Source organism: Pseudophryne corroboree, chromosome 7 (assembly GCF_028390025.1).
Source record: "Pseudophryne corroboree isolate aPseCor3 chromosome 7, aPseCor3.hap2, whole genome shotgun sequence".
NCBI lineage: Eukaryota > Metazoa > Chordata > Amphibia > Anura > Myobatrachidae > Pseudophryne > Pseudophryne corroboree.
This window is the reverse complement of record NC_086450.1, coordinates 238528014-238540144: the sequence shown is the minus strand read 5'-3', so window position 1 is coordinate 238540144 and position 12131 is coordinate 238528014.

Sequence of the window (12131 nt, the reverse complement as noted above, 5' to 3'; positions counted from 1 at the left end):
GAAGCAATTCCATTCGGAAGGTTCCACGCAAGGACTTTCCAGTGGGACCTGTTGGACAAATGGTCCGGGTCCCATCTCCAGATGCAACAGGGAAGAAATTTCCAAGGACTGTGGTCAAATCAGGAGATTTCGCTTCACATAAATATTCTGGAGCTAAGAGCCATTTACAATGCCCTAAGCCAAGCAAGACCCCTGCTTCAAAACCGGCCGGTACTGATCCAATCAGACAACATCACGGCGGTCGCCCATGTAAACAGGCAGGGCGGCACAAGAAGCAGGAGGGCAATGGCAGAAGCCACAAGGATTCTCCGATGGGCGGAGAATCACATGTTAGCACTGGCAGCAGTGTTCATTCCGGGAGTGGACAACTGGGAAGCAGACTTCCTCAGCAGGCACGACCTCCACCCGGGAGAATGGGGACTTCATCCAGAAGTCTTCCAAATGCTGGTAAACCGTTGGGAAAAACCACAGGTGGACATGATGGCGTCCCGCCTCAACAAAAAGCTAAAAAGATATTGCACCAGGTCAAGGGACCCTCAGGCGATCGCTGTGGACGCTCTAGTGACACTGTGGGTGCACCAGTCGGTTTACGTGTTTCCTCCTCTGCCTCTCATTCCCAAGGTACTGAGAATAATACGAAGGGGAGGAGTGAGAACTATACTCGTGGTTCCGGATTGGCCAAGAAGGGCTTGGTACCCGGAACTTCAAGAGATGCTTTCAGAGGACCCATGGCCTCTACCGCTAAGGCAGGCCCTGCTGCAGCAGGGGCCCTGCCTGTTCCAAGACTTACCGCGGCTGCGTTTGACGGCATGGCGGTTGAACACCGGATCCTGAAGGAAAAAGGCATTCCGGAAGAAGTCATCCCTACCCTGATCAAAGCCAGGAAGGATGTCACTGCAAAACATTATCACCGCATTTGGCGAAAATATGTTGCTTGGTGTGAGGCCAGGAAGGCCCCAACGGAGGAATTTCAACTGGGTCGATTCCTGCATTTCCTGCAAGCAGGGGTGACGTTGGGCCTCAAATTGGGGTCCATTAAGGTCCAGATTTCGGCTCTGTCGATTTTCTTCCAAAAAGAACTGGCTTCCCTGCCTGAAGTTCAGACATTTGTCAAAGGAGTTCTGCATATTCAGCCTCCTTTTGTGCCCCCAGTGGCACCTTGGGATCTCAATGTGGTTTTGGAGTTCCTGAAATCACATTGGTTTGAGCCACTTAAGACTGTGGATTTGAAATATCTCACGTGGAAAGTGGTCATGCTGTTGACCCTGGCATTGGCCAGGCGTGTGTCAGAATTGGCGGCTTTGTCCTATAAAAGCCCTTATCTGATTTTCCATATGGATAGGGCAGAGTTGAGGACTCGTCCTCAGTTTCTCCCGAAGGTGGTATCAGCTTTTCACTTGAACCAACCTATTGTGGTGCCTGCGGCTACTAGGGGCTTGGAGGATTCCAAGTTACTGGACGTAGTCAAGGCCCTGAAAATTTATGTTTCCAGGACGGCTGGAGTCAGGAAATCTGACTCGCTGTTTATCCTGTATGCACCCAACAAGCTGGGTGCTCCTGCTTCTAAGCAGACAATCGCGCGCTGGATTTGTAGCACTATTCAGCTGGCGCATTCTGCGGTGGGACTACCGCAGCCTAAATCTGTAAAAGCCCATTCCACAAGGAAGGTGGGCTCATCTTGGGCGGCTGCCCGAGGGGTCTCGGCTTTACAACTTTGCCGAGCTGTTACTTGGTCAGGGGCAAACACGTTTGCAAAATTCTACAAATTTGATACCCTGGCTGAGGAGGACCTGGAGTTCTCTCATTCGGTGTTGCAGAGTCATCCGCACTCTCCCGCCCGTTTGGGAGCTTTGGTATAATCCCCATGGTCCTTACGGAGTCCCCAGCATCCACTAGGACGTCAGAGAAAATAAGAATTTACTCACCGGTAATTCTATTTCTCGTAGTCCGTAGTGGATGCTGGGCGCCCATCCCAAGTGCGGATTGTCTGCAATACTTGTAAATAGTTATTGTTACACAAATTGGGTTGTTGTTGCGAGCCATCTGTTCAGAGGCTCCGTTGTTATCATACTGTTAACCGGGGTTCCTATCACGAGTTATACGGTGTGATTGGTGTGGCTGGTATGAGTCTTACCCGGGATTCAAAATCCTTCCTTATTGTGTCAGCTCTTCCGGGCACAGTGTCCTAACTGAGGCTTGGAGGAGGGTCATAGGGGGAGGAGCCAGTGCACACCAGATAGACCTAAATCTTTCTTTAGATGTGCCCAGTCTCCTGCGGAGCCGTCTATTCCCCATGGTCCTTACGGAGTCCCCAGCATCCACTACGGACTACGAGAAATAGAATTACCGGTGAGTAAATTCTTATTTTTTTATTTAATGCCATTAACCATTACAAAATCCCACAAATGTACAAGAAAAAATTGTACAACTTGTGTGTGGTGTAGATGCTGTACCCCAATATGTTTGTTCACAACTTCACATAAAATATGAGTGCTGAGTCCACAGTGACTTGTCTGTCATTTTTTAAAAAAGTTAACAAAAAGCTATAGGGGTCATTACGAGTTGATCACTCGCTAGCATTTTTAAGCAGTCGTGCAAACGCTAAGCCGCTGCCCGCTGGGAGTGTATTTTAGCTTAGCAGAAGTGCGAATGAAAGGATCGTAGAGCGGCTACAAAAAGAAATTGTGCAGTTTTAGAGTAGCTCCAGACCTACTTAGCGCTTGCGATCTCTTCAGACCATTCAGTTCCAGATTTGACGTCACAAACACACCCTGCGTTTGGCCAGCCATGCCTGCATTTTTCTTGGCACGTCTGTGTTTTTTCGAGTACTCCCTGAAAATGGTCAGTTGACACCCAGAAATGCTTACTTCATGTCAATCACTCTGCGGCCGCCATTGCGACTGAAAAGCTTCGCTAGACCTTGTGTAAAAATACATCGGCCATTGTGAAAGTACGTTGCGCTTGCGCACTGCGCCGCATACGCATGCGCAGAAGTGCCATTTTTTACTTAATCGCAGCGCAGCAAACATTTTCAGCTAGCGATCAACTCAGAATGACCCCCTATATCCAACTACATTTGTTTATAACTTCACATAAATACAGATGGAGTCACACTAGTCATGGCTCCGTCTGTGCCTGGGGCACACCTAACGCCGATAGCAACTCCGTCCAGGCAGGCGTGAGCGCCCGTGATGGAGACACGCCACATTCACTGGAATGGGAGAGCGTCTCTGTCCAGGGTGCGCGTGCGTCTGTGACAGAGATGCTGACGGAGACGCACCCCATTCACTAGAATGGAAGTGTGTCTCTGTGCACTCCCGGCGGGGCTAGGCGGACGGATCGCCTAGTCATGCTGGGAGTGCATGCCTGCAATGGAGCCGCCTCAGATAAGCGCGGCTCCATCTGTAGAAGTGGTGTAACTCCCAGCTGTGTGAGTTGTCATTTGCGAAAAAAGGGGGTAATTCCAAGTTGATCGCAGCAGGATATTTTGTAGCAGTTGAGCAAAACCATGGCCCTCATTCCGAGTTGATCGGTCGCAAGGCGAATTTAGCAGAGTTACACACGCTAAGCCGCCGCCTACTGGGAGTGTATCTTAGCATCTTAAAATTGCGACCGATGTATTCGCAATATTGCGATCACAAACTACTTAGCAGTTTTAGAGTAGCTCCAGACTTACTCTGCCTGTGCGATCAGTTCAGTGCTTGTCGTTCCTGGTTTGACGTCACAAACACACCCAGCGTTCGCCCAACCACTCCCCCGTTTCTCCGGCCACTCCTGCGTTTTTCCCGGAAACGGTAGCGTTTTCAGCCACACGCCCATAAAACGGCCTGTTTCCGCCCAGTAACACCCATTTCCTGTCAATCACATTACGTTCGCCGGAGCGATGAAAAAGCCGTGAGTAAAAATACTATCTTCATAGCAAAGATACTTGGCGCAGTCGCAGTGCGAATATTGCGCATGCGCACTAAGCGGAATTTCACTGCGATGCGATGAAAAATACCGAGCGAACGACTCGGAATGAGGGCCCATGTGCACTGTAGGGGAGGCAGATATAACATGTGCAGAGAGAGTTAGATTTGGGTGGGTTATTTTGTTTCTGTGCAGGGTAAATACTGGCTGCTTTATTTTTACACTGCAAATTAGATTGCAGATTGAACTCACCACACCCAAATCTATCTCTCTCTGCACATGTTATAACTGCCCCCCTGCAGTGCACATGGTTTTGCCCAACTGCTAAAAAATTTCCTGCTGCGATCAACTTGGAATTACCCCCAAAGTTAATAACAATTGTCCTTTTTTCTTTTAAAACCTGTGTGCGCTGTACTCCACTGCGACTTTGGTCAGATAAATATAAGCAATGTGATGCCCCGCTTTGAGTTTTCAATTGCAAAAAAGTAAAAAATAGTTTTTCTATTTTTTTAATGCAACCTGTGTACACTTTACCCCATTTTGACTTTGTACCCATAAATATAAGTGGTGTGGTTCCTTACACTGTGAGTTGTCATTGATGAAAGAAGTTTAAAAAATTATTCTCTTTGTACTACTGGGCCAGTATTTACTAAAAATCAGAGTTTGGCCGATTTGTGTTTTTTTTTCTAAGTCCCAATCCGGGAATTCACTAAGCACCAATCTCAGCAGTGTCTGGTCTATTCGTAATGGTTTGAATGACAACGTTCCGAAATACGAATGAATAGACCATCGGTCAAACGCGGCTGTTATTTCATAGAATACGGGCATTCACTATTCATTCGTATTTGGGTGTTAGTTTCTGAGTGCGCAAGTGCGGGTCTGCTTTTTCCAGTCGAGTTTGGATAACCATGCACGGATCTGTGCATGGTTATCTATGGGAAAGGGTCTGTTTAGTGTAACATCTGAAAAAAAATTTGCGTGGGGTCCCCCCTCCTAAGCATAACCAGCCTCGGGCTCTTTGAGGCGGTCCTGGTTGAAAAAATATGGGGGGAAAAATTACAGGGGTTCCCCCATATTTAATCAACCAGCACCGGGCTCTGCGCCTGGTCCTGGTTCCAAAAATATGGGGGACAAAAAGCGTAGGGGTCCCCCGTATTTTTGAAACCAGCACCAGGCTCCACTAGCCAGGTACATAATGCCACAGCCGGGGGAACTTTTATACTGGTCCCTGCGGCCCTGGCATTACATACCCAACTAGTCACCCCTGGCCGGGGTACCCTGGAGGAGTGGGGACCCCTTCAATCAAAGGGTCCCCCCCTCCAGCCACCCAAGGGCCAGGGGTGAAGCCCGAGGCTGTCCCCCCATCCAAGGGCGGCGGATGGGGGGCTGATAGCCTTGTGAAAAATTGTGAATATTGTTTTTAGTAGCAGTACTACAAGTCCCAGCAAGCCTCCCCCGCAAGCTGGTACTCGGAGAACCACAAGTACCAGCATGCAGTGGAAAACCGGGCCCGCTGGTACCTGTAGTACTACTACTAAAAAATACCCCCAAAAAAACAGGACACACACACACCGTGACAGTATAAGTTTATTACATACATGCACACCTCCATATATACATACTTACCTATGTTTCCACGAGGCTCGGTCCTCTTCTCCATGTATAATCCTAGGGTTACCTGTGTTAAAAATTATACTCACATAATCCAGGGTAGAATCCGACCTTTGAATAATCCACGTACTTGGCAAAAAAAAACCCGGAAACCCGACCACGCACTGAAAGGGGTCCCATGTTTACACATGGGACCCCTTTCCCCGACTGCCAGGACCCCCCCTGACTCCTGTCAAAGAGGGTCCCTTCAGCCAATCAGGGAGCGCCACGTCGTGGCACTCTCCTGATTGGGTGTGTGCTCCTGTAGTGTCTGTCAGGCAGCACACGGCACAGATACAATGTAGCGCCTATGCGCTCCATTGTAGCCAATGGTGGGAACTTTGCAGTCAGAGGTTGTACGGGTACCTTGCACATATCACTGGTTTATCACTTCCTTATGCATTCTCCAGGTTAATACATCTGCCCCTGTATTTGGGCAAAGTAGACACAGGCCTACACATATAAAATGACATACCCAGCAGCCATCCATCTGGCATTTGTCCGTCCTCAAACTTATCAAAGAGGGATGACTGACTGAGGATGAAGGAGTCATGGCAGCCCCCAGGGTAACCAGCAACAACACTCACTATTTTGAGATTTGCATCACAAACCACCTGCACATTTGTGGAGTGCTCTAGATGACGATTAGTATAGATGTGCTGCCTGCCCCTAGGTGGTCTCAGCTGAATGTGTGTGCAATCTATGGCTCCCAGCACATTGGGCATGCCAGCCAGCTCATAGAAATCTACCCTGATGGCATGCCACTGAGACTCCTGGGTAGGGAAGCAGATTGAGGCATCGATGTGGGGCTACAAAACAGCCAACACCTGTGTGTATATTTGAAAGAAAATTAAAGATGAGATTTTAGGATAGAACTGGCCACTGAGTAATTAAAACCAACCAAAAACAGAGGAGGTAGTTAGGTATACATCACCTGTGTTAATATTCTAGAAAATGAGGGCTGTGAGATTCCTATGACATCCCCAGACACAGCCTGAAAGCTGGCAGTAGCCATAAAGTGCAACACAGCCAGGAGTTTGTGCAGGCCTGAGACAGAGCGAGAGCGTGCTGTCTCAGGGTCTAGGCCCAGTTTGACAAGGTCATACAGACGGAAAATGTTGTTACGATTTAGACGGAACATCTGTATGACCGTATCATTGGTCAATGCGTTCAAGTTTAAACGTCCCCTAAAAAAATGAGGGCTGCGCAGCCTCCGCGGAACCTGTACAACCTGCTGACCATGTTCAGTTTCTTGGCCCTGGTTACTTACAGGCTGATGTCTGAGTCTGAGGAATCCCACAGCACACAAAATATCACTGGCCCACAGTCCTGCTGCCATTTCTGAGTGTAGATGGATTGAAATGGGCCTAAGATCCTTTTATAGGCATCCTAATTCAGGTGTGAGTGATTTGCTAGTTGCAACACATGTAAACACGCCTGAAAAAAGCAGGTCTATTTTTTTGCCGCTTTTTTTAACGAATCGCAAAAAAATACGACCGCAATTGAGCACTCAGAGACTAATACCCAAATACGAATGAATAGTGAATACCCGTGTTGTATGAAATAACAGCCGCGTTTGACCGATGGTCTATTCATTCGTATTTTTGAACTTTGCCGTTAAAACCATTACGAATAGCCCAAACACTGCCGAGATTTGTGCTTAGTGAATTCCTGTGTTGGGACTTAGAAAAAGAAACACAAATCGGTCAAACTCGGATTATTAGTAAATATAAGCCATGGAATATAAACTATGTTGCATCAAGGGAAAGGACAATGACATAATCATAAGGTGGTAGAAATCGAGGGTTACGTGCTGTTGAATGGGGTATGGAGTAGGAAAGAGTCTAAGAGAGGGGAAAAGCACATGAGGGGAGAGGGCCCTGCTCGTGAGAGTCTACATTCTGAAGGGGATGGGCAGACATACAAGGACACACAGAAGTGGTAGAAATGAGCATGTAATAAAGGGGATAGGATGAGAGGTGGCTGGGTTTGAGGAAGAAGTGGGTCTTGAAAGCACATTTAAAGTTTTGGAGTGAGGTGGAGAGTCTGATAGGGAGAGATAGGGAATTCCAGAGATAGGGAGCTAGGGTGCACCATGGGTAAAATCTTGGAGTCAGGAATGGGAGGAAGTAACCATATGGCAGGAGAGAAGCAAAGATGGCAGGTGGGAATATAAATGGAGATAAAGTCAGATATGTTTATGGTAGAGGACTGTGTGAGAGCTTTGTAAGTGAGTGTGAGAAGCTTGAATTGGATTCGAAAAGTGAAGGGGAGCCAATGTAGGGCTTGTAAGAGAGGAAAGGTGGACATAGTACATTTGGAGAGGAAGATGAGCCAGGCACCAGCATTGAGGATGGATTGTGAGTGGAGTGGAGGTATTTGTCAGTAAGGCTAGATAGAAGGAAATTATAGTAGTCAAATCTGGAGATGACCAGTGAGTGGATGAGGGTATTAGTAGAATCCTGGGTGAGAAAGGGTCTGATCCTGGAAATATTTTTGAGGTAGAATGGCAGTACTGTGAGAGGTGCTGGATGTATGGCTTGAAGAAAGTGAGGAATCAAGGATAACTACAAGACAGCATACTTGAGGGCTAGAGGAGATAGTTGTGCCATCAATAGACAGTGAAATTGTGGGAGGTGATGTTATGTGGAAGGATGGGAAGATGATCAACCCAGTCTTAGACATGTTAAGTTTAAGAAAGCACTGGGATATCTAAGAGGATATAGTAGAAAGACAATTGGAGATATGAATAAGAAGAGAGGGAGAGAGGTCAGGGGAGAAATGGTAGGCACATAGGTGATATTGGAAGTCAAATGAGCAAATTAGCTCACCTAAAGAGGACAAATAGAGAGAGAGAGGGAAAAGGAGAGGGGGACACCTACTGTTAGTAAAAGTGCGAGGAGAGGTGGAGCCATGAGAAGAGACAGAGAAGGAGCGATCAGAGAGGTAGGAGGATAGCCAGGAGAGGGCAGTATCATGCAGACCAATTGAGTGAAGGATTTGTAGAGGGTGGTCCACAGTGTCAAAGGCAACAGAGAAGTCAAGAAGAATAAGCAGAGGATAGTGGCCCTTAGCTTTTGCAGCATGGAGGATATTGCAGACATTCATGAGTGCACTCTCAGTAGAGTCGAGAGGATGGATGCCAGACTAAATTGGGTCTAGCAGGGAGTGGCTTGTGAGAGGCTTGCATTCTAAAGTGAGGCTTGGCTTATTAAGTGAGTTTGAAACAGCAACAGGTGAGTATTCTCTGTCTATTCATCTAGGGATTGTTATATTGTGGGAAAACTGAGAATTTGGCTGTTTGTCTTTGTGCTTTCTTAGAGTGTGAAGAGAAACTAGGAGGAGGAGGAGCTGAATCTAGGTGTGAAGTGATTAGGAGGAGGGGCTGAATAGAACAGCTGTCTGAGAAACTATATAAACAGTGACTAGACTCAGTGAGCTTGCTCATTGTGAGAGGCTTGCATTCTAAAGTGAGGCTTGGCTTATTAAGTGAGTTTGAAACAGCGACAGGTGAGTATTCTCTGTCAATTCATCTAGGGATTGTTATATTGTGGGAAAACTGTGAGAATTTGGCTGTTTGTCTTTGTGCTTTCTTAGAGTGTGAAGAGAAACTAGGAGGAGGAGGGGCTGAATCTAGGTGTGAAGTGATTAGGAGGAGGGGCTGAATAGAACAGCTGTCTGAGAAACTATATAAACAGTGACTAGACTCAGTGAGCTTGCTCATTGTGAGAGGCTTGCATTCTAAAGCGAGGCTTGGCTTATTAAGTGAGTTTGAAACCGCAACAAGTGAGTATTCTCTGTCTATTCATCTAGGGATTGTTATATTGTGGGAAAACTGTTAGAATTTGGCTGTTTGTCTTTGTGCTTTCTTAAGGCCCATACACATTAGACGATGTCGCTCTGTGAGCGACATCGTCTAACGTCTCCCCCTCCCGGGACGGCCGGTCGGCGGACGCCTGTACGCACTGAGCGATATGACCGCTCATATCGCTCAGTGACGTCATGCCCCCGCCAGCCCTGCATGAAGGTCATGGACGACAGTCCACATCCTTCATGCATGCCCTACCGACAGCGACGATCGTTGCCGACCCGCGGGGCCGCGCATCGGTCGTCGCTGGCGGCATACACACTTAACGATAAAATGAGCGACGCCGCTCAAGGAGGGGGAAAATGAGCGACGTCGCTCATTATATCGTTAAGTGTGTATGGACCTTTAGAGTGTGAAGAGAAACTAGGAGGAGGAGGGGCTGAATCTAGGTGTGAAGTGATTAGGAGGAGGGGCTGAATAGAACAGCTGTCTGAGAAACTATATAAACAGTGACTAGACTCAGTGAGCTTGCTCATTGTGAGAGGCTTGCATTCTAAAGTGAGGCTTGGCTTATTAAGTGAGTTTGAAACAGCGACAGGTGAGTATTCTCTGTCTATTCATCTAGGGATTGTTATATTGTGGGAAAACTGTGAGAATTTGGCTGTTTGTCTTTGTGCTTTCTTAGAGTGTGAAGAGAAACTAGGAGGAGGAGGGGCTGAATCTAGGTGTGAAGTGATTCGGAGGAGGGGCTGAATAGAACAGCTGTCTGAGAAACTATATAAACAGTGATTAGACTCAGTGAGCTTGCTCATTGTGAGAGGCTTGCATTCTAAAGCGAGGTTTGGCTTATTAAGTGAGTTTGAAACAGCGACAGGTGAGTATTCTCTGTCTATTCATCTAGGGATTGTTATATTGTGGGAAAACTGGGAATTTGGCTGTTTGTCTTTGTGCTTTCTTAGAGTGTGAAGAGAAACTAGGAGGAGGAGGGGCTGAATCTAGGTGTGAAGTGATTAGGAGGAGGGGCTGAATAGAACAGCTGTCTGAGAAACTATATAAACAGTGACTAGACTCAGTGAGCTTGCTCTTTGTGAGAGGCTTGCTTTCTAAAGTGAGGCTTGGCTTATTAAGTGAGTTTGAAACAGCAACAGGTGAGTATTCTCTGTCTATTCATCTAGGGATTGTTATATTGTGGGAAAACTGCGAGAATTTGGCTGTTTGTCTTTGTGCTTTCTTAGAGTGTGAAGAGAAACTAGGAGGAGGAGGGGCTGAATCTAGGTGTGAAGTGATTAGGAGGAGGGGCTGAATAGAACAGCTGTCTGAGAAACTATATAAACAGTGACTAGACTCAGTGAGCTTGCTCATTGTGAGAGGCTTGCTTTCTAAAGTGAGGCTTGGCTTATTAAGTGAGTTTGAAACAGCAACAGGTGAGTTAGAATACAGAAAAAGGTGAGTTTTATAATACACAAAAAGTGACACAAAGATTTGCAATACCATTAACATCTGATACAATGTTTGGCCTTGTGCAGTGCAATGGATGTAACGCATTTGTTTTGAAAGAGGCAGTGTGGAGACTCGGCTGCTGTCCAATCTGTGAGCAATTTTCGCTGATGAAGGAGGAGATAGCAAAACTGCATGCTGAGATTTGTAGGATGTCTGTGTCTTTGAAGCCTCCACTGCCTCAGAGAGCCACCAGAAGACATTCTGCCTGGACTACTGTGGGCTCTCAAGGGCAGAGATTTCCAGAGGGACACAGACACCTCCCGCAAGCGGTGACACTGCAAAACTCATATGCTACTCTTGCAGGGCTGGAAGATACAACTAATAGAGTTACTACAGAACAGGAGGGTATGGGGACTTCTACCAACTATAGGAACAGGAAATGGAACAGAAAAATTGCATCCCCAAAAAGGACTGCACTTCTCTTGGGAGATTCCATTATTAGAGGAATACATCTGGGAAATGCAAATGAAGTAGAGAAACAAGCAAGGTGCTTACCTGGAGCCACAGCTCCAATGGATAAAGAGCGCATGCTAAGAATTGTGAAGGCAGCAAGAAAAAATGGGGAGGAGGATGCCATTGTCCACCTAGGGACAAATGACCTGGCAAATGCTGAACTCATGGCCGTAAAAGATGAATTTAGGAAGTTAGGGACTGCTCTGTAGCAGGTGGCAACCACTGTATCTTTTTCAGAAGTATTGCCAGTACACAGAGGGGAATACAGAACTCATCGCATCAGAAACTTCAATGTTTGGCTAAGGACATGGTGCAATGAGGAGAGATTTGGATTTATAGGCCACAGTCACACCATCTGGCAAGATAGGAGCTTATACAAAAGTGACGGCCTGCACCCATCTTCAAGGGGAACGAGAATACTAACTGAACAGTTTGGATGCTTCATCAAGAACTATTTAAACTAACAGAGGGGGGCAGTGAACCAAACAAGAATAAAGAAATCTGCTCCCCCAACACAGAGGTATTGTTTCTGCAGGCAAAGGGAATAGGTAGCATATCCACAGCAATAGAAGATAATTCAGATCAAAACCAAATAAAAATAGACAGAGAGAGGAACATAGCTAGGAACAGGAAAAGCACAAACAAAACTCTAAAAGCTATGTGTGCAAATGCTAGGAGCTTAGGAAATAAAATCCCAGAACTAATTGCAATAATGACAAGGGATGATCTAGACATTGTGGCAATTACAGAGTCATGGTACAATGAAAATCATGACTGGGACATAGCTATACCGGGATATACTTTATTTAGG